Source organism: Trachypithecus francoisi, unplaced genomic scaffold, assembly GCF_009764315.1.
Source record: "Trachypithecus francoisi isolate TF-2019V2 unplaced genomic scaffold, Tfra_2.0 Lachesis_group14, whole genome shotgun sequence".
Lineage (NCBI taxonomy): Eukaryota > Metazoa > Chordata > Mammalia > Primates > Cercopithecidae > Trachypithecus > Trachypithecus francoisi.
This window is the reverse complement of record NW_022681459.1, coordinates 47,097,864-47,121,490: the sequence shown is the minus strand read 5'-3', so window position 1 is coordinate 47,121,490 and position 23,627 is coordinate 47,097,864. Positions and strand designations below refer to the sequence as shown.

At 37.4% G+C, this 23,627-nt stretch overlaps 1 protein-coding gene across 3 annotated transcripts in view; it reads left to right on the top strand.

Moving 5' to 3' along the window:
• The window catches only part of TTC28 (tetratricopeptide repeat domain 28), a 740,148-nt gene that overhangs the window by 433,585 nt on the left and 282,936 nt on the right, over positions 1–23,627 (top strand). The window lies entirely within an intron of this gene.

Genomic DNA, 23,627 nt, shown 5'->3' with positions numbered 1-23,627 from the left:
TACTTTATATGGCGATGGGAATGTTTCATCTCTTAATATGTGTTTGGGTTACCTAGGTGTATGTGTGTGTCAAAACTCATCAAATGAGCTGGGTGTGGTGGCTCACGCCTATAATTCCAGCACTTTGGGAGGCCCAGGCAGGTGGGTCCCAAGGTCAGGAGTTCGAGACCAGCCTGGACAACATGGTGAAACCCCGTCTCTACTAAAAATACAAAAAATTAGCCAGGCATGGTGGCACATGCCTGTAATCCCAGCAACTCAGGAGGCTGCGGCAGGAGAATCGCTTGAATTCAGGAAGTGGAGGTTGCAGTGAGCCGAGATTGCACCATTGCACTCCAGCCTGGGTGACAGAGCAAGACTCTGTCTAAAAAACAAACAAAACCTCATCAAATGGTATATTAAAAATGTATGCATTTTATTATATATAAATTTTATCTGAAAATATAAATAGTGATATACATGCTGAAGTATTTAGGGGTAAAGTATACTAATGTCTGAAACTTACTTTAAATTGTATCAAAAAAACAGATTGATGAAAAGATGTATAGATATGTTATAAAGCACATTTAGCAAAATGTTAGGAGTTGTAGAATCTCACTGTGGATTTTGTTATTCACTGTACAGTTCTTTTGACTGTATCTTTGTAAATTTTCACAATAAAAATTTAGAAAAAGTAAAGAATAGAAGTCTTGGTAGTGAAAGAATGATGAGCAATAATTCTAGTGATTCGAATTCTTGGTGAGAGCTGACCCATGTGGAATAAATTTCACTGGGTAGCCCTGACTCTGCCTCCCTATGCCACGAAAACAAAACCACTTCACATTTCCCATCTCTTTCCTGGCTGTACATACCCTGCATATCCTAGAACAAACAAAATATTCATATATGGCTGAAACCCGGTTCAACTAGATGTCCAAAATCAATGAAGTGCACATTATCCTAGAAGTGCAGTTTGGGCGGTATGAGTGGACGGAGGAGGTGGTAGACTCATCTCATTGTCTTTCTTTGCTTTAGCAATGGTGGCAGTGCGTTTTGATTTGTATGGCCATAGCCTTTTCTTACAGCAACTGCTGTGGGGAGCCACCTCTGTCTTGCAAGACAGTGCTAAGCTGAGGCAGAGAATGAGATATAGGTCCCATGGAGAAAGTACTTTATGCAATTTAATAGAAATCACCAGGGCTAACCCTCTCATTTTATCCTGAGAAATAGGAAGCCTATAGGAATGATATGATTTGACCATCATCAAGTGACTTGCTTCAATTTGTTATATCTAAAAGTAATTCCCTTTTGTTATAATTGTAGGACTTCTAAAGATCCTAAATTAATTAAGTATTTTACCCATAATGATACAATTTATGGAATGTTAACTGGATCCTAGTCATTTAAAATAATGATTACCATTGATAATGGATTGTTATTTGCATGTGATTAATATTTACCATTTGCAAATAGATTTCTTATTTTTGTATACATTATTTCATGTTATTCCCACAAAAACCCAGAGCAGGTATTTGGATTTCAGGAATGGACTTTTATGTAGTTTGATATAATTCAGTAGTTTCCCAGAGAAACAGGCTTCCTGAGATATACCAAAAGCCTTCTGCTTGATAATGCATGTGCTACACCCATATTAGGGACTGTAGATTGAACCAATAGCTAAGAGAGTTAAGCATAAAGAATCAAAACTAAAAGACTCAGAAACAGATATAACCTGACTTATCAGAGACTGCAGCATCATTCAGGGACTGAGAGGAGTTTGAGTGGTATTATTCTTAAAGATACTAATGACAATCTGTAAGGCTAAGAATGTGATTTTTGCAGCTAAGATGCTGTCATTCTGGTATAATGGGTGGCAGGCTGCCCCAACAGAACAGCTGCTGGGTAAGCTTGCACTTACTTGATTTTTAACATTGGGATCCTCAGGGCCAGACTGGAGAAACTGAAGCAAATTAATGATAATTTTTCTGTTTTGTAGATGAGAAAACTAAAGTTTAAAGAGGATGGATGATGTTTTCATAACGTTATGCAGCTAATAATAAGTGTTAACTTATGGTTTTCTAAAATAACGTGACATATGTTCTGCTAGCTACTTGGAATATAATTGATACAAAGCAGTTATCCTTGCTCAAACAAAATCTACTGTGTGTCCAGTTTTTAAAAAGATAATTTCTAAAACAAAAGCAACAGAAATGATAATTTCCTACAGTCCTTTTTAATTTTGTAAAACCATCACTGAGGTTTGTTTAACTTTTGTCATTGTGGCTTAGAATAATTAAAATCTGATTAAAATAGATTGTAGAACAATGCTCTTCCCATTCACTGATACCAATGATCCAAATTAGGAATCCTTTCTTATTTCAGTTTTAGCTCACTAAAAACAGTCTGTTTTCTAAGCAGTAATCAGCATCTTTTATTCTGCCTGAATAAAGGTACTTTTCTGTAATTACCATGCAACATATATGAATCCCAAAGTTCTCCTTTTCCACAAGGAAATCACATTGCAAAGAAATCATCATTGAATTGCTTATTGCTTTTATTTCATAATACATATTATTCTGCAGGCTCGCTAACCAGGTGTCCATTGCTTTTTGGAGGTGTGTTAGAACATGTCTTTCAGCCTTTCCTGGAAGATAGAGATTGAGAGTGGCAAGAACGTTCTAAATTTTTTTTATTATTTAGTCTCTGATAAGACTTCACTAATTAATTTTACTGATTTTAGTTAGAATTTGTGGTAATTGATTGAGTCTAAATTTTACCTTTTAACTATTTTTTAGGAGGTTTGCCTAGGCAAATCAAGAAGCTAAAAATGATTACAGGATGAATAAAATACTAATATAATTTAAGTATTAAGTATTTTAATAAGTATTCATAAATTCTCTAGAAATATTGGGACATATAAGTAGTTAACTATGTTGATCAGATTTTATAAGCAGAATGTCATTAAGATCAAATAGACTTTGGCTGAGTCCTCAGTCTGACACTTACCTAGTTTTGTGGTCTTAGGTAAATTATTAAACTTCTTTAAGTCTGAGTCTCCTAATCCATAAAGCAAGGGTAATCTGCAATAAAGTATTTAGCACAGTGTTTAGCATAAAGCATGTAGACAGTAAGTTTTAGCTGCCACAGCAGTTGCTGCCATGGCTATTATCCCTAATCTCTTCCTCTAGCCAAGAAAGCCATTAGAGAAGTTCTATTAATAGTTACTGTGTATACTTGGCAGTAGCATAACTCTACCCATCTATCTAATCAAATCTTTTTACTAATTCAGATCCATCTTTCTCCTGAATCCAAATCAGCCAGGTACTTAGTTTTCCTTTGATATACAATTTTATCCTATTACTTTAGTCATGATCTCATGATCCCAGTGGTTTATGCTAACCAAGATTTGGGTGTCAATAATTAGAAGGGTTCCTATAATAAAACTAGTGGGCCAGGCGCTGTGGCTCATGCCTGTAATCCTAGCACTTTGGGAGGCTGAGGCAGGCAGATTACCTCAGCTCAGGAGTTCGAGAGCAGCCTGGGCAGCATGACGAAACCCCATGTCTACAAAAAATACACAAAATTAGCCAGGCGATGTGGTGCATGCCTGTGATCCCAGCTACTCGGGAGGCTGAGGTGGGAGGATCACTGGAGTCCTGGAGTTCAAGGCTACAGTGAGCCAAGATCAAGCCACTGCACTCCAGCCTGGGCGACAGTGACGCCTTCTCTAAAAAAAAAGAAAAAAAAATTACTGGTGACAGTCCTTATTTAGTTCATCTCTTAGCCATCTATAAAACTGTCATCTAAAGCCTGTCACTTTCTGTAGATCAGTTTTACTCCAATGCTGTTTCAACTAGGAGGTCAGGATCACCTAGCCACCCTTTGGAAATAAAACTTACCAGCTCCCACCCCACACTCCCATTGACTGACAATCTTCTCACCGTTTCAGCATCAGAATGGAGTGTAGGGGTAGGCAGCAAAGTTAGAAAAACGCTTTTTTTTTTTTTTTTTAAACTTTCTCCCCTTTTCTTCGTTCCACTGTGAGTTAAAAAAAAAAAAAAAAAAAAAAAAAAGGATTGCTTTACTCTATTGCTGAATACCTTTACTCTCTCCAAAAAAGCAGCTGGAGTATCTTCTTTCATAACAGAGATGAGGAAAAGGGCACTTTCAAGTAAAACAACTGTAAGTTCAAACATGCATATTTGTATCAGCAACTGTCTTTCCGAAGGCTGAGCAGAGTCTGCAGAATTATTGGAATGGAAAAAATATACAATACTGTAAAACCTGGACTAACTTTGTGGTTCCTAACATTGTCCAATTTGTTTTAAAGCCACCTTCACTGCATATGAGATCCTATAAGAAAAACAACTACCAAATTATTAAAGTTGTTTTATTAACAGGCTGTATCACAAGCTATGTAATGGTCTTAATGTTTGAGACAAACTCATAGTAGTGATGGAAATTTAAGGGCCTTATCTCCTTATTTCAGGTGAAACATGCATGAAGTTGGAAAAATCTTTGCCAAAGCTTTTACCAGACTGATGGATTTTCTTGCGTTGTTTTAGAAGTGTAGAATTTTTTTTTTTTTTTTTTTTTTTTTTGAGACGGAGTCTCGCTCTGTCGCCCGGACTGGAGTGCAGTGGCCAGATCTCAGCTCACTGCAAGCTCTGCCTCCTGGGTTTACGCCATTCTCCTGCCTCAGCCTCCCGAGTAGCTGGGACTACAGGCGCCAGCCACCTCGCCCGGCTAGTTTTTGTATTTTTAGTAGAGACGGGGTTTCAGCGTATTAGCCAGGATGGTCTCGATCTCCTGACCTCGTGATCCGCCCGTCTCGGCCTCCCAAAGTGCTGGGATTACAGGCTTGAGCCACCGCGCCCGGCCGAAGTGTAGAATTTCTTAAAGAACTTTCGTAATGCATAGTGAATAGTCTTTCCTATTTTAAAATTCTTCTGGTTCTTCCACTGATTGCTAAATGTTTAATCTATCACAAACAGGCTCCTTGCTGTGGGGTTCAAGATGTTGTATTTACATATATTTTCTTGATCTACTCTATCAAATTCCTAATGTTTCTTTCTCTCTCTCTCTTTTTTTTTTTTTTTTTTTTTAAGACAGTCTCACTCTGTTGCCCAGGCTGGAGTGCAGTGGTGCGATCTCAGCTCACTGCAACCTCTGCCTCCTGGGTTCAAGTGATTCTTATGCTTCAGCCTCTTGAGTAGCTGGGATTACAGGCATGCATTACCACATCTGGCTAATTTTTGTATTTTTAGTAGAGTTGGGGTTTCTCCACATTGGCCAGGCTGGTCTCAAACTCCTGACCTCAAGTGATCCGCCCTCCTCTGCCCCCCAAAGTGCTGGGATTACAGGCGTGAGCCAGCAGGCCCAACCTAATGCATTCTTAATAGCATCTTTTCTGCAATCTGGCAGTCCATACTTGTTTTTTGGTCACTCTTAATAAACAATCTTTCTCTCTTGTCTTAGATTCTTTTTGTTTTGCTTGTCTTTAAATTGGTTCACCACAGAAATGTCTTAAATGAGACCAAGTTCCCAGCCTGGTTCTTAGTATCTTATTTACTTAATAATCTATAAATGTACTATACATTAAGCTCCTATTTCTGAGACCATCTCACCCTTTAGTGTCTTTTGAACCCAAAGAAGGAGAAGTTGGAAGATACATTAAGCAGTGAATAGAAAGAAGGAAAGAAGTTGTGTATGAATCATTTGTAAAATGAATTTGCAATTTAAAGACAGCATGCTGTTATTCATTGATGTGTGTATGTGTCTAAATAAACTTTTATTGAAGTATATATGGAAAGGTACACAAATAATTTTAAAATGAATTTTCACAAAGTAAATATGTCCTTTTATCCTCTATGCATATCAGAAACTGGAGTTACCAGTAACTCATTAGCGTTTCTTGCCTCCTTCCAATATTAATCACACCCAAAGGATAACCATTATTCTGACTTACAACAGCATAGGCTAGTATTTCCTATTTTTGAACTGTATACAAATAGATTCATATAGTATATCTTCTTCTGTACTTCATTTCTTTTGCACATTGTTATGTGTGTTAGATTTATTATTGTTGGGGGCTATACCAGTAATTCACATAGTCTCATTTCTATATAGTGTTCTGTTAAATGAATATATATACTATTTATGTATTCATTTGGGTTGTTTCCACTTTTTTCTATTGAAAACTGTCTCAATGTTGTTGTTATTGGAGATAGTATCTTTTTCCCTCTCTTCTTGCTTTTTCTTTTTCCTGACTTTCCACACTTTTACTGTAAAATAGTGTAGATGTGGTTTGCTCTATATTCCGTGTGAGATTCACTGAGCTTCTTGAATTTGTGGCTTTATGCTTTTCATTAGTATTGGAACATTCTTGGCTATTATCTCTTCAAATACTGCTTCTGCTCCATTTCTTCCTGTCTGTCTATTCTTCTACTGCATATATTACACCTTTGTACCATGTTCCATATGTCCATTATACTTTGTACTGGATTTTTCATCCTTTATATCTATCTTTCAGCTTAGATTTTTTTTTTTACTATGCTGTATTCTATATCACAGATCTCTCGTTAGCTATGTCCAACTTGCTATGAAGCCTGTATGTCACATTGTTAATTTTAGTTATTTTTTTGGAATTTCAGTTTCTTTTTTAAATAGAATCCAGTTCTCTCATGAAATTCTCTAGCTTATCATTTTTCCTTGAATATATTAATAAGTTATTTTACATTCTATGTCTAATAATTTGTGGGTTCATTTATATTTTCTAGTTCTTCTGTTGGTCCTGTTATTGTTGTGCATAGTTCAGTTTCTTATTGAATGTTGACCATTGTATATAAAATATTAAGAGAATCTCAATGGTATTATCTTCCTCTAGATAACATTTCCTTTAATATCTGGCAGGTATTTAGAGTAGGAGTAGATCATCTTAATCCAGTCAAGAATGAGATATTTCAAAGCTGGGTTTCAGTTAAACCAGTTTCTGATTCAACTTTATTCTTAGGCTTTAGTCCTTTAATAGTCCCAGCTTTAAATCTGAGGTACTTAAATAATCCCACCACCTTGATAGACTCTGAACTTTAGCTTTTATCTTTCTAGTACCGTGAGAATGCCAATAACTTGATTTATTGCAGTTACTTTCTATGTGTCTTCTCCTCCACTAGGTGTATGCTACTTATAAAATAGTGTCTTGAGGGTAGTGGTGGCTCAAACACTTGGGTTCACGTTTCTGTAAAGGCACGTCAAATCTTGGCTTCCTTGGTAGCTCTGAACTTCAGGTTTTATCTCCCTAGCCCTGGGGATTGCTGAAAGCTCTGCTAAGTTTCTGTGAGTTCCCCTGTCCAGGATTTGGTCCCTTCCATCCCAAATACCTTGATACCACTCCAGTGCCTTTGAATTAGTTTTTAAAATTTATACAATTTTAAAATTTGTTTTTGGCAAATGAATTCTTCTGCTACAGACTAGTCTGTCATAACAGGAAGTAGTTTCTTATGTGATTTTATTAATATTTTGATTCCTGATAGTTATTTGTTTAGAATTACACCTTTTGGATCAGATAAGGATCTTAGACAGCACCTTGCCCTCATTTTATAGCTGAAACAGCTAGGGCTCTGATAGAGATACCTATCTGAGGACATACAGCCAATTAATGACTATTCTCATATCAGGGCTTCCAACTTGTAGTCCATTGGCTTTTACACCGCATCACTGATAATACAGTATTTGTGTCTTCTACTCACTTCCTGAGGTCATAAACCATGTCTAACCAGCATTCTATAAAATCAGTTCAGCCTTGATTTGGTTGAGTGATAATAGTGATCTGATGGAGCTTACGTTTCGAAGTTGTGCTAACATTGTCAAATTTTGGGAACATCTATGAAGCCCTATCTGTGCTAGACAATATATGTACATTCAAGACTCTAAGGTTTGTTTTTTAATCTCTTTTGTTAGACTGTATATGTATTAGTCCATTTTCATACTGCTGATGAAGACATACCCCAGAGTGGGTAATTTATACAGAAAAATAGGTTTAATGGACTCCCAGTTCCATGTGGCTGGGGAGGCCTCACAATCATGACAGAAGGCAAAAGGCATGTCTTACATAACGACAGGCAAGAAAGGATGAAAACCAAGCAAAAGGGAAAACCCCATGTAAAAACACCAGATCAGCCAGGCGCGGTGGCTCACGCCTGTAATCTCAGCAGTTTTGGAGGCCTTGGGAGGCCGAGGTGGGCGAATCACAAGGTCAGGAGATCGAGACCATCCTGGTGAACACGGTGAAACCCCGTCTCTACTAAAAATACAAAACAATTAGCAGGGCGTGGTGGTGGGCGCCTGTAGTCCCAGCTACTCGAGAGTCTGAGGCAGGAGAATGGCGGGAACCCGGGAGGTGGAGCTTGCAGTGAGCCGAGATCACGCCACTGCACTCCAGCCTGGGCAACAGAACGACTCCATCTCAAAAAAAAAAAAAAAAAAAAAAAAAAAAAACAAGCAAAAAAACACACAGATCTCTTGAGGCTTATTCTATCATGAGAACAGTGTGGGGAAAACTTCCCCCATGAAATCAGTTATCTCCCACTGGGTCCCTCCCACAACACATGGGAATTATGGGAACTACAATTCAGGATGAGATTTGGGTGGGAACACAGCCAAACCATGTAACTACATGTAAAGGGTTTTCTTTTTTCCAATCTAGAGAGGATAGCTCATAAAGAATACTACCAGATTATGTTCATCTGTAGTTCTCTAAAGAAGTATTAATTAACTACATCAGCTCAACTTAATGAGCATGCCAGAGAAGAATAAGGTACAGTATATATGACTGTGGAATAACACACAGTAAAAGAGTATACAGTTTAAACCAGAGAATATTGTCCTGCTGGGTGCAGTGGTGCATGTCTATAATCCCAGCTACTTGGGAGGCTAAGGTGTTGAGAGTTGCTTGAGACCAGCCCGGGCAGTATAGTGAGACCTGATTTTTATTTAAAAAAAAAAAAAAAAAAAGACTGAAAAATCCACAAAGAATATTGTCTTGGATTTTTGCAATTTACTTTAAGAATGCTTGGATAATTGTAATGTTATCAAATTGGCAGCTTCTTTTATAAAAAAGAGATAAACATATTTGTAAATTCAGAGGATGCACAGTTGAATGAATGGAGCTGACTGTGGCTAAAGAGTTTGATCTGGTTTATGGATCCCGTAGAAGAGCCATTGACAGTGGCTTTGTTTTTTTTTGTTTTTTTTTTTGAGGCAAGAGTCTCGCTATGTTGCCCAGGCTGGTCTCAAACTCCTGGGCCCAAGAAGTCCTCCTGCCTTAGTCTCCTGAATAGCTGGGACTATAGTCATATGCCACTGGATCTGGCTGACAGTGGCTTTTATGGTAACCACAGCTTGATTACCTGGTGTCTCATACTGTGCAAGGATGTATAACTGGGTTGCATATCTTTGCCCTTTAGTTTTATGTTAGGAAAAGTGAAACACATGGAAATAAATTAATAGAAAAGAACATTAATGGGGAATAAATATTGCTGAGTGACCTCTGTACATATTAAAGCTACTTTAAAGTTTGTGGGGTTTTTTTTATTTTTAATTTTTTTTTTTTAATGTCAAGAGTATAATCTACGTTTAGGACAATCTGAAAAAGAAGTCTAGAATTGCTTTGGGTTCTCAGTCTTCTTCAGGTAAAGCACATTTGTTAGGCACTGTCTGATCCAGGGATTGCTACTATTTAATGGTATTGCCAGATCCATCATTTTATGTGCTTGTGACTTTTCCTATCTCTATTTTGTTTTTAACATGAATGTAACCCTGAATAGTCACATTTGCAATATTTGCTCTTTGTTAAAAATACAGTTTTAGGATTCAAATGCTTTCTCAATGTGTCTCTTTTTGTCATTGGCCTTTTGTTTTTTACCCCTTTGAATTGTCCTGCTTTTCCGGATTGAATCAATACATACCTTACATGCACTGATTGATGTTTTATGTCTCCTTAAAACATATAAAACCAAGCTGTAACGCAGCCAGCTTGGGCACATGTTGTCAGGACCCCCTGGGGCTGTGTCATGGGTCATGGTCCTCACATTTGGTTCAGGATAAGTCTCTTCAAATATTTTACAGAGTTTGGCTTTTTTGTCAACAGTTCTTACCAGTGGTCCCCACTGTTTTGCATGTGTTTTATTGCAATTTAAAGTGGGGGTGTTTTCATCTTTATCGTTGTGCTGCTTGTCTTCTATCTTGTGCTTCTTTCTTCCCTTCACTCTTCTGACTATAGAGGTTGATTGGGATGGCACAGGTTGGATTTGGATCCAGAACACTAGTTGTCATCTTCTTTTTTTTTTTTTTTTGAGACAGAGTCTTGCTCTGTTGCCCAGGCTGGAGTACAGTGGCCGGATCTCAGCTCACTGCAAGCTCCGCCTCCCGGGTTCATGCCATTCTCCTGCCTCAGCCTCCCAAGTAGCTGGGACCACAGGCGCCTGCCACCACGCCCGGCTAATTTTTTGTATTTTTTAGTAGAGACGGGGTTTCACCGTGTTAGCCAGGATGGTCTCGATCTCCTGACCTTGTGATCCGCCCGTCTTGGCCTCCCAAAGTGCTGGGATTACAGGCTTGAGCCACCGCGCCCGGCCAGTTGTCATCTTCTTATGCGAGACTCGTTTATCCCAGTTATCAGAAATAAGCCTAATTTAAGAAAAGCACATGGCTTCCCTCCTCTCCTGTTTCATAAATGTCTTTCTTCATCCCAATAAACCATCCTTGAAAACCACTCTAATTTTTAAAACTTTTTTTCTGATTAGCCAGTCTTTCTGAAAACTTGCAGCCCAGAGTTACATGTGGAATAATATCAAGTAAAATTGGTGTTTTTTCATGCAGGGTTTTATTCACATTATGAACTGTTTTAACATTGTGTTATAGAAGTCAGTACTGGTACATCATACTGGATGTAAAAAACTCATCTCCCAAGACAGTATTATTAAATGTTGCTAAACAGGTCTGGCTAGAGTGGGCAATGTACAAAAATAATTCTAAAGAACAAAACTGGGAAGAGTGTTGAGAGACCACAACAACTTGAAAGCAGAAATTAAAAGTAAAATACAGAGAGCAAAGCAATGTGTTTCTCATTGGGCACAGTTCCTGAGGGACCCCGTATTCAAATACCCTTTGATATCGCATTTGAAATCCTTAGCTTCCAAAGGCCACTGATACCACAGAGACCCAACAGTGTGTAATGGTTCCTTCATCTCCTGGGCCTCTAGACACCTCCTATTACAGCCCCACATTTAAAAATAGCAGGGAAATGAGGGAAAATCATAAACTAGCTGTAATAAAATTAGTGCTTGCATGAAAGACTATTGCCAGAGAACAGCTTTTAGAAGGCCCAGTGCTGCCAGAAGGCCGCTGGGTGTTGGCAGTATTCAAACATTCACTGGCCAGCACATTGAGACCTGTATTAGGCATATTATTAAAGATATAGCATGCTTTCTTTATGATTGTGAGTGCAAAAAGTTTTTTTAAGTAGTAGAAAATGTATCAGAAAAAAGATTGTCATAATAAATAAATACATTACTCTTTCTCACCAAAATAGAAGTAGAAATTAAATAACTTTGACTGAAGACGAAATATTTCTGCATTTCTCAAAAAGACCACGATGAAGTGAAGGGTGTCTAAGAGCTAACATCTAAGAAACTAGATGTCTAGATGAGGAACAACAATCAAAAACCGAATTCTCTGGTAATCTGCAAAGGAGAAAAAAGTGGGAATTAGACATGAAGGTATGGTGAGGATCATTGTATTTCCCATTAAATGCATACTTATAGAAGATCTGGAATTCTCATTACCGCTTGAAAGGAAAACTGATTCTCTTTTAGAATCAGATATTTTCAAACTAGTATGTCACAGAGCCCACTCTGGTTCAGTGGTTCGTGCTACTAAGTATGCATTACCATGGCAATTGGCTTTTGTTCCTACATATATCATTAACATAGATGAGTCTTGAAGTCAGTCTGCCTTCAAGGATGTTTTCCAGTGACCTAGATGAAAAGATTTTTACCTAACCTCATGAATCAGTCTTTTAAAAGAACATTTGTTGGCACACGCCCCACACTATCTTTGCTGTTGAACTTGTAGCACTCTTTTCCTGTGCCCACTGCAGGCGGTACCTTGGATCACATTTCTCTGCAATATTCTTCTTTCTAGAAGCCTTGGAAAGAATGAGCTAGAGGATTTCAGTACTAATGCTGTTATGACAGCCGTTCAAGTGAGAACCTTGGTTAAATCGAAAAAGTTGGATCAGCATCCAAAGCTTTCATTTTAAGTAAACTCTCTGGTAAGGCTGCAGGGACCAGATCATTAATCTGGTTCATATCCTCCATTTGCTTTTAATCTCTTTAGTTTACAGAGTATGCATCTCCACCCTAATAGGACAATAAAGAGCCTGTTCTTGATGGCACACTAGGCGTTGACATACCCTTTAGGTTTAAATAAGGTAAAATACCTGATATTAAACTTTGAAAATGTTAGTAAAAGGATTTCAGTGCAGCTGACTAGTCCTAGTCCCAAAGGACTTGATCCTGTCCTGTCCTATTATGTTGGAATGTGACATATAAATCATTTTAGAGAGACTACAAAAATAATTACTTGAGCAAAGACATTTGGACTTAGTAATGTTCTAATTGATATTATTGGCTTTAATATGTCTAGGGAGTGCCTACTTCTGATTAGGTACTGCAGGTTTAATTCATGTGTGTTGATTGGATATAGGATTAATAGTACTAGGTTTAATTTATATGATGATCTTCCTCTGAAGAACTCAAAAATATTTTATACATATTAGCATATTCAGTATTATGACTCTCAGACATCCATATTTAATTTTTGTTACATTTTATTTCTCTTATTTACAAAATAATTGACATAGGTAAAGGATCAAAAGAAGGCAATGACTTTGGTCCTCCTCCCACCAAATTCCAGAAACAGATATTAGGCTTGTCTTGTTCCCATTTTCTATAGAGTGATTTGCCCTGGCACCTAGCTGTTTTAGTGTCCTGAGTGACTATTAAAAGGAATAGATTTCCCAGCTTATAAACTTGCTTCCACATTGATATGCCAAGATTAGACTCTTGAGAAACCTACTGGAGAAACCTTGCCAGGAAATAGGAATAGAAATCCAACTGTTCTTTCTTCTCACTAGAAACCAGTGTTTCTGTGTAGTTAGGTAACTAGCTTCTTTCAAGATATAGAGTAAGAAATCACAGAAATTGGTCATAGGAATCATGTTGTAGGTCACTTAGCCCAAAGTGTAGTACAGTACACTACTAGTCCCCCACATGTACCTAGAGATCAACTGTTACTCAGTTTTCTCAAATGGATATAATCCTAGCAATTCAAGATTGTTGATGCTTTCTAATTTTGAGGTTAAAAGTAGTATAATTGGAAAGGTTCCATATTTAACCCCGTATTTAAATCAGACTGTTTATAAAACCTGGAGAACAGTGGTATTTGTACATATAACTCACGTTGTCATTGAGATGCCATCATGTAGTCATTCTGGTGAAGTCTGGGTTTTTATAGGGTTAGTAAGTAGAAAATTTTCAGATGCTTAATGGTCACTGTGTCAGTTTTATATTGCCATAGTAATGCTCTGTGACAAAATAACCACAAAACACCGGTAGCATAAAACCATACACATTTATTTTTGCTTATACATCTTTGACCTGAGCTGCATTCCATGGGGCTTACTTACTTGTCTGTAGTCAGCTGAAGTCAGTGGCTTGGCAATTTCCCTGATTATGCTCAGCCTCTCTTGCATATCTGAGGCCTCCCTGGGACAACTGCCCACCAGGCTGTCATCCTCTAACAGATCACCTTGGGCACACTATTATGATGAAAACAAGGAGCAAGTGCTTGTCAACCTTATGCTTGCATCACATTTGCTAACATCTATTTGTCTAGGCAAGTGAATGTTGCTGAACCCAGAGTCAACCCACATCCCCATTGGAAGGAGTGAAGATTTGGGGTTATCAGTGCAATCATCATTATACCTCAGTGTGGTGGCTTAATTATCTGATAAATAAGCATGTCTGAAAATGATACACGCAGGTTGAAGATACCTTAATGTGTATTATATTCCTATGATTCCTTTTGAGAAAGTAATAAACTTGCTGTCCATGTTGTCAGAAGGGAAAACGGGACTAAGAGTGACTAGAATCAGTTTAGCTGACATTTTCATACATGCTTTTTAATTTAAGCCCAACAAAAACAGAACTTTTTTTTTTTTTTTTTGGAGACAGAGTCTCGCTTTGTTGCCCAAGCTGGAGTATAGTGGTGTGATCTTGGCTCACGCAACCTCTGCCTCCTAGGTTCAAGTGATTCTCCTACCTCAACTTCCTGAGTAGATGGGACTACAGGCACATGCCACCATGCCTGGCTAATTTTTGTATTTTTAGTAGAGACAGGGTTTTGCCATGTTGACCAGGCTGGTCTTGAACTCCTGGCCTCAAGTGATCTGCCTTCCTCGGCCTCCCAAAGTGCTGGGATTACAGGCGTGAGCCACCACGCCCGGCAAAAAGCAAAAACTTTTAAAATAATTGTAATAATTATTGCCATCCCTGAAATATTTAGGCTTTCTCACCTCTATCTGGGGGTTGTTGAAGGAATAATGATGAGATAACTTCTAAAGGCCATTTTCTGTTCTAAGATCTTTATGATTCAATGGTTACTACATAGTTTTTCTGAATATATGTCTCATTTACTGTGTCTGGCTTTTTGTGTCAACATTGCTTTCACTAAATTCTTGTCTCAAGAATTTTAAGCTTATAAATAAACTTGTATAGTCAATCATCAGCAACCTGACATAGGAGATGATTTTTGAATAGTTGCTGCTGGTCATTTGAAAACACTGACATAGTAACAAAAGCACCCATTTACTAAGCTTCTCTTGTGTCCCATGCGGTACATGCAATGTCTCCTCTAATCCTTATAGTCAGCCACAGATACAAGTGATATCTCTACTTTACAGATGTGAAAACTGAGGTGCCTTCTTAGAGAAAACATTTCCGTTGGTGATCTGGTACCCACCTCTTCTCATTTCTCCCTCTACAAAGACTGGTTGGGAGTAAGTAAATTAATGAGCACTGATAAACCATTTGAAAAACTATAGTTACTAGTTCCTCACATAGGCAGAAAATCATGGGATGGATACATGGTGTGCATGACCCCACAAAAGACAATTGCTTGAAATTATCATTGAGCAATATATCAGTCTTATAGTTCTATTAATTGTGTAAAATATGCAAATTTTCATAATAATTTTACAAAACCACGTAACAACAACTAGCACAGGATTCATAAATGTATGTAATTTATTCTTTATTCTTCCAGCATATTTGTGAAGTATCTGTTGTGGATTCTGTTTTAGAAATACTTATATATTTACATATTGTCTTATTTTCAAGGAGCTCATAGATAAAGTAGATTCTCATGTTGAAATTGTCATTTTTAGAGGTCAAAAAAATAGAATATTGGTAGTTCCATATAGTTCAACCTAATATTCAATAGTGTTATCTCTGGGGGAATATAAGGAATCATTCAGAAATCTCTAGAGATATATCTTCACCCTGGATCTTGCTTTTAAACTTTACACTTATATTGCAGTCTTCAGTGTATATCACAGGTACTTTCAATTCAGCAGGTCTAAACCCATGTTCTTCATCTCTTTTCCCTCCCATGTGGTCATTCTGACTCCCTTGATGCTCCATATAGAAACCTGGCAGTTTTTAACATTCTCCACAACTAAGGCAGTCTTCAGGTCTCATTTAAGCACATGTGCCTGCACATGCATGTGTGTGCATGTGTACACACACACACGCACATGTGTGTATATTTATTTATATCTATATATCATATATGTGAAATATCTATGTATCTGTCTATCTCTTCCAAATATCCTTTCTTCTCCTTCCCAGAGCCTGTAATGGACACCCTCATCATCTTCTCCCGAATACATTTAAACATTTTAATTTATGTTCTGTGTTGCTTCCCACATGATGGAAGAGGCACGGTGTATTAATCCATTTTCATACTGCTATGAAGAAATACCTGAGAATGGGTAATTTATAAAGAAAAGAAGGTTTAATGGACTCACAGTTCCACATGGCTGGGGAGGCCTCACACTCATGGTGGAAGGTGAAGGAAGAGCAAGGGCATGTCTTACATGGCAGCAGGCAAGAGAGTGTGTGCAGGGGAACTCCCCTTTATAAAACCATCAGATCTTGTGAGATGTATTCACTATCACGAGAGCAGCATGGGAAAAATCTGCCCTCATGATTATTCAGTTACCTCTCATGAGGTTTCTCCCATGACATATAGGGATTATGGGAGCTATAATTCAAGATGAGATTTGGGTGGGGACACAGCCAAACCATATCACATGGCCATAATAATAACCTCTGAATTGGTCTTTCATCCTCCCCACTCCCTCTTTTTAACCCATTCTCCTAAGATCTTATAGTAGAATTTCAAAGTGCAGATCTAAACAGGGCATCCTCCTGTATCAAATCTACCAACAAGTCACCATAACCCACAAGTCAGTCTAAACTTTTTAGCTGTGGCCCTTTGTGATCCAGCTCCTAATTGCCTTTCCACTGTCATTTACTGCTACTCTGTTTGTGGATCCTATCCTCTATCCTGACTAAACCCCCTACTCCTTTTGTTCTGAGATAAAAACTTAGATCAAGCTTATCCTCTCTGGTCGGCCTTCCCTATATGCTGCATCAACATGATCGCTTGCCATACAGAATCTAAGGACTGATCTATCAACATCACCTCATTAAAAATACAAAATACTATATTATTATAATAATAATAATTATTATTATTTTGCTCCACACATGTATAAGAATTAACACAGGAACATACTGAATAGTGTAGGTATAGGAGAGTAGGATGATTATATGAAATGAAAAGAAAACTGCATCAGTATGTAGTAAATTGTCTTCATTCAGAATTGAATGTTTATGATTAAAGAAAGCAATAATGTACTTATTACTGATTTTTTTTGGCCTGATATTTATTTTTGTGTCACTGGCATGAGATGTTTATTTTGGGCTATTGTATGTAATGTATTATAGTATGTGAATCACAAATGCAATAGAGTTTTACTGTTTTTAAAAAGTTGAGTTGCTTAATCTCTCTAAACCTTTGTTTACTCGTCTGTAAAATGAGGATTAAAACATATTTCAGAGGCCTGTTAAAGAGATTAAATGAATGTAACACATTAACCTCATGTATAATATATAGTAAGGATGTAATAGATGCTAGTCATTATTATTATTGATCTTTTGATGGCAAAAACTGTCATTTGTCTCTTATTCATCTCAGTCGACACCTAACGTAAAGCTTCCCCATGAAAGCCAATTTTAGGGCTTTCTTAAAAATCACTTTGGACTTTTCAACTCTGATTCTAGAATTCTTCCAGACTGCCTTCTTGGCTTGCTTGGTCTCCTCTTGTTGGTTTTTGCTAGTTTTAATTCATGACCCACCCATGACTCTCACCGCTTCGCTGGCCTCTGTAGCTTGGCTTCCACTCTGTTCCTGGTGTGCTTCTCTGTCAACCACTTTGGACCTCTGGTAGTCTCATAAAGGTCTGGCTTCTGGTAGTCATTCTCATCGTAGGAACTATCCCCTCCCAATAAGGAAAGCCCTGGTTCTCCATTTCTACTTGGGCCTTGTGGGATGACATATTTGCCCTCTTTATGTATATAATAAATGAGAGAGTCAGTCACTGCTCCTTGGGGAACTCAACAAATAGCAATCCTACTCCTAGATCTGTCAGTTTAGTCTCTTCATTAGCACTGATTTTACTTTATTCATATTTTTTCATTTTAAGAGGGAAATCTCATAGTTGATTGTATCGCAGATGAAGCTATAGAAATCGGCTGTTAGTTTATATTAAGCTTCAGTGACTAAGAAATATTATGGACATAGGAAACTTATTTGAGATACTTTGATGTAAATAAGAGAAGATCAAAGAAACAAATTGGATGGTGAATATATTGCTTTAAAAGATGTAACTTTAATGAAACCATACTGTAGTATGGAAAACTATTTTTCTAGATTAGCAACTCCAAACTATTGCTTGCCTAATTTACAAAGTCAGTGACTGAGATGAATAAACATTGTTTCGGATATAAATGGCTGCAGGGTTGTGTTAGTTGTAACAGTTCAAGTGGTTGAACTACTCTTATGTGACAAACGAGACACCAAGGGGTCTCTGGTTGAACTGATGTCCTTAACTTTGATTTTGCCTAGTATCACAGTCTGTTGAGGGATATTTTAGCCTGACTTTGCTTCCAGGTATTCCTGATTCCCTTCCCCTTCTCTTTGTTATTATTTCACTAGAGAGACAGAGAGAGGGAGAGTGAGAGAGAGAAAGAGAAAGGATAGACCTCCAAAGCCTGAAGTTATCTATTTTTCATAACAAACTTTGTTGGCTCTGTATAATGTCAGTTTAGTTAGGAGTCTTCTACAGTGTTTCTGATAGAGTCTTAGAATACTAGATCTCAAAGCATCTAGGCCAGTGTTTCCTGGCCTTAGGTCTGAACTATATTCTGTGAGATGTTAAAAGGTGTTCCAATAGTGAGATGATTATATGGGACTAGTAGATGTGTGATACCCTAGCTGCTTGAGAGGCTGAAGTGGCAAGATTGCTTGAGCACAGGAGTTCAAGACCAACCTCATCAATATAGCGAGGCCCAGTCACAAAATTAAATAAATAAGCATTGGCTTCTTTCTGCTGGAGCTCTGAGAGCTTTAAATGTGCTAAGGCACTTTGTTAATCCTAAAGGGAGGCATTTGGTAGAGAGGGTTATTCAAATTTGTTTGAATTCTTTTTGTGTGAAACACCTATTAACATCTATCCGAAGGATCAGTTAAAATAGTAAGTCAGACAGAGTACGCCTCTTTGCTGCTCAAAACTATCAGAGTAGCTTCTCATCTCACATACAATAAAAGCCAAGATCCTTTGAGTGGCCTTACAAGACCTTTCAGAGCTTGAGCTCCTTTTCTCTTTCTAACCTCCTCTCCTGCAACTTCCATCGTACTTGGGCTTTCTCATTGAGGCCTGCAGCTATCATCCTGTTGCTAATATTCTCCCGTTTCCTGCACAGGTTTCAGCCTTCTACTGTACTAACTATATCATTACTCTACTTAATTTTTTCATTGTCTGTTTTCTCCTACTAGAATGTTCTATGATGACAGACTTTTTTGTGTATTTAGTTCTTTGTTGTATACCCAGAACCTAGAATACTGTTTTATACATAGTAGATGCTCAATAACTTTGTTGAATGAGCTAATTGCCCTTGGGAGAAATCAAGAGAGCCTAAATTAGGGTGATATACCTAAGGCTAGGAAGAAAGGTACAGGTTTTTACCTCCTTCATCCTGAGCGGGTCAGGCAGTGGGACAGAGGCACAAGCAGAGTAGGAGGACTTCCTAGAGGAAGTATGAGAAAATTGGAGTCTTATTATGATCTTGTACAATAAATGTGGTGACAGTCTCCTTTTTGAGGGTGAGAAGAGGAAGTAGGAGTACGTGATGGTGCATATCTTACTGTGCTACATTATTCTGGAATTACAACCAGTGTTACATGAAAGGACAAGGGCAGCCCTCTAACTTGGCCTGACAGTGGCCCATTAGTTTGGAGCTGAATTGGTACTGAGTCCAGGAATCACTGGCCTATCATTCTTTAGGTACAGATTTACTGGATGCCAAATCATGCCAAACAAGTTACACAAGGAACAGGTTAATTTTGGTGATGCTGTTTTTCTAGTGAAAGGTTTTATTGCTGTTGTTTGTTTTGTTTTGCAAAGCTTGTGCATTTGGCTAGGGGTGTTGATCATGTCACCTTTTATTTTCTGAATCTATCATGTTAAAAATGAGTTTTATTTTCTGTCTTTCAAAAGAACAATAGAAGGCTAGGTTGAAGACTTAGTACTATAATAATAACTGTAGCTCTTGTCACAAAAATATAGAATGTGTGCCCTGTTAAGGTTCCACTCTAGTATCATGCATTTGTAAAAATATGTAATAGAAAGACTTTTCATCCCATTCTTTTCTAGATGGTTAAAATAGACTCCTGTTCCATTAGCTAAATAGAATGGATATAGTAGTATCTTGGAGTTAGTTCAAAATGTGTCCCCTTTAATGCAAAATGTTATAGTACAAAATTACAACTACTACTGGTTTTCTACTTCTTCCACTTCTGCTTCATAAAAAGTGAATTGTTTAGAGGCATGTTTATGTCCTGTGATATTATGCTGTAGGACATATGATTGCCCTGAACAAAGCACAAGCTCCACTAGTTCCTAATAAATTATTACGTCTTTCACATCTGTTCCCGTCTTTTCTCTGAAATGTTCATCCAAGAGAACACAGCAGCAGCTGAAAACATCAGAATTGTGGGAAGACATTTTCCTGATAAATGCATAGACAGTTGACAGTTAGAGGAAAACCTCAGGAGCAGAGGTTTGGAGCTGAAAACTGACTTTCTGCCTCTACTGCCAATGTCTCCTTTTGTCGTTTTCCCCATCCTTGCAATTTCCTCTGAGAGAAATCATGTGACCATGTCACCATAGTTTTTAATGCCAAATATCTAAGTGTCTTTAAAATGCAGCACAACACTTTTAAAGGCAAATAGTGAAGTAGTTTCAACTGACATTTCCATTATAGCTGCTCTTAGTGGATTCTAAACATCATACATAAATGTGACTAGCCAATTCTTTTAAAAAAAAATGCAAACCATTGAGCTGTCGTTTCATATTTGATGCTTCATCCATTGAGCATGCAACACATTTTTTTCATAGAAACGTGCATTGATCTGAGGTTATCTCCAATAGTGCATACTAGATTTTTCTAGCATTTATATTATATTTTAGAAATAAAGCCATTTCTCATAGTTTTGTAACATACCTGAGCATTTCTGGACTAACATCAGTTTATGCTGTTATCTCTAGTTAAGTCCAAAGTGAAGAAAAATGTTAAACTGCCACTATTATTGGAGTTACTGTCAAATTGTTGTTTTACGTAGAAGTGAGAGTTGTGTTCTCATATTGTGTGTACACTATTTGGTTTTTCATCTTAAAAGCTTTATTAAAACTATTTTTATTCATTTATTAAGAATTTAATAAATACCTACTATGGCTAGGAACAGTCTATGATGACTTGGAAACAAAGATCAACAAGGTTCAATCTCTGCCCTTGAAGAGCTCATAGTCCAGAAAAAAAGGTGGATGAGAGAATGGAGAAATTACAATTACAGCAATAAAAAATTGCTTTGAAAGAACTGTTGCATGCATGTTCATCATGTATGCTCATCCACCACATTTTACCAATGACTCCCCCACCGATAGACAACCAGATTTCTCTAGCTTCCCACTACCACAGGAGTACTTCAGAGATCACCTTTGTATTTTTTCCCTGAAATTACTGTGTGAGAATGTCTTTGGAATATATACTCAGGGCTGGAAGTGTGAGGTTGTGGGACACACACACACACACACACACACACCCCTCTTTAACCAAACACTGCCAGATTCCTTTAGAGTGGAAAGGCTACATTCCACTCTTAAGTCTACGCCTCAACAAATGTGTTTTTATGTCCCTCTTCTTCATCAGCTCTTGACATTCTTCAGCAGTCTAATTTTTAATATACTTCCTCATTGTTGTTCTAAATTGCATTTATTTCATTACTAATGAATTTGAACGTCTATTCATATGCTTCTTAGCCTTTGAATTCCCTCTTCTGTAAAGTGTTACTCATTTTTTATTGGATTGCTGTCCTGTTTATTTGCAGGCATTTCTGATATGCTCTGGGGTTCAGATAACTTGCCAGTTTTAGACATTCATATGTCTTTCTTATTGCCATCTTTGTTGTGAATTTGTGCAGCTATATGTATATTTTATTGCATTTTCCCCTTATTTATACAAATAATTGGGAAATTTAAATATAAATGTACTAATAGTAACAAAAAGATAGTTAGGTCTAATAATCTAATACAGTTGAGATAAAGATAGAAAATTATTGGTGTGCCCAAAATAGTACATCTTTACTCTTGATTTTCTTGTTTCTTTGATTTCTGCTGGTAAGTGAAGGAAAATAAAAAGACTGAAGAACATGTAAATCCTGAAAATGTGTCTGTGAAAATCCTAACAGGATTCCTTGTATAACATGAAATTCCACTGTTTGACCTGTGCACGTTCAACCTGTTCACATTTTGAAAAACAAATTATGCATCAAAAGTCAGGCACAGCTCTTTGAAGGACCAATACACGGACATTGCTAAGTAACGTTCACCACTTCAGTATCCCAACTATAGTATGTTTATAAAACTATAGTTGGTTTCTGCTATGAAGATAGAAGACAAAGTACAGAGGGAAAATATTTTATTCTTTAGGGGAAATTTTGAGGGCCTTTTACTCCATAGTTTTTTAATTAGTATACAGAAAGGGAATAAGATTTCTGAGGACAGTGGTGATAAAAATCAACTGATAGTTTTGTAAGATTTGCTTGAAGGGCTTAGGTAAGGGTAATAAACTATATATAGCCTTTCTTTTCTGTCTTTTTTTGTGTGACAAAGCTGTTTTTTTCTTTTTTTATTTTTTATTGCATTAGAACATATATATAAAATTTACCATCTTGACCATTATTAAGTATACAGTTAGTTCAGTGGTAATAAATACATTTATATTCTTTTTTTCCACTTTATCCTTCTTTACTCTTTTTCACTCTCCCCTTCCCAGAATCAGATAACCACCAACCTACTCTCTATTTTCATGGGATTTGCTTTTTTATTAATAGCTCCCGCATATGAATGAGAATATGCAATATCTAGCTCTCTGTGCTTGGCTAATTTCACTTAATGTCTTCTAGTTGTATCCATGTTGCTGCAAATTGCAGAATTACATTCTTTTTATGGCTGAATAATATTCCATTGTGTATATATACCATGTTTTCTTTACTCATTCATCATCCACTGATGGATGCTTAGGGTGATTCCATATTTTGGCTATTGTGAATAGTGCTGCAGTAAACATGGGAGTACAGGTATCTCTTTGATATATCGATTTCCTTTCTTTTGGATATATACCCAATAGTGGGATTACTGAGTCATATGGTATTTCTACTTTTGGTTTTTTCAGGAACTTCCATACTATTCCCCAAAGTGGCTGTACTTACTTACATTCCCATCAACAGTGTACAAAGGTTCCCCTTTCTCTACATTCTCACCAGCATCCGTTATTGCCTTTTTAATACAAGTCATTTTCTTGTGTTTCTTATATTATTTTTAGAGACAGGGTCTCACTCCGTCACCCAGGCTAGAGTATAGTGGTGTGATCATAGCTCACTGTAACCCCAAACTCCTGAGCTCAGACAATTCTCCCACCTCGGCCTCCTGAGTAGCTGAGACTGTAGGTATGTGCCACTATGCATGGCTAAGTTTTTTGTTTGATTTTTGGTAGAGATGGCATCCTGCTCTGTTGCCCAGCCTGGTCTTGAACTTCTGGCCTCAAGAAATGCTCCCACATCAGCTTCCCAAAATGCTGAGAATACGGCATGAGCCATTATGCCCAGTCTTATGTGTCTGGTTT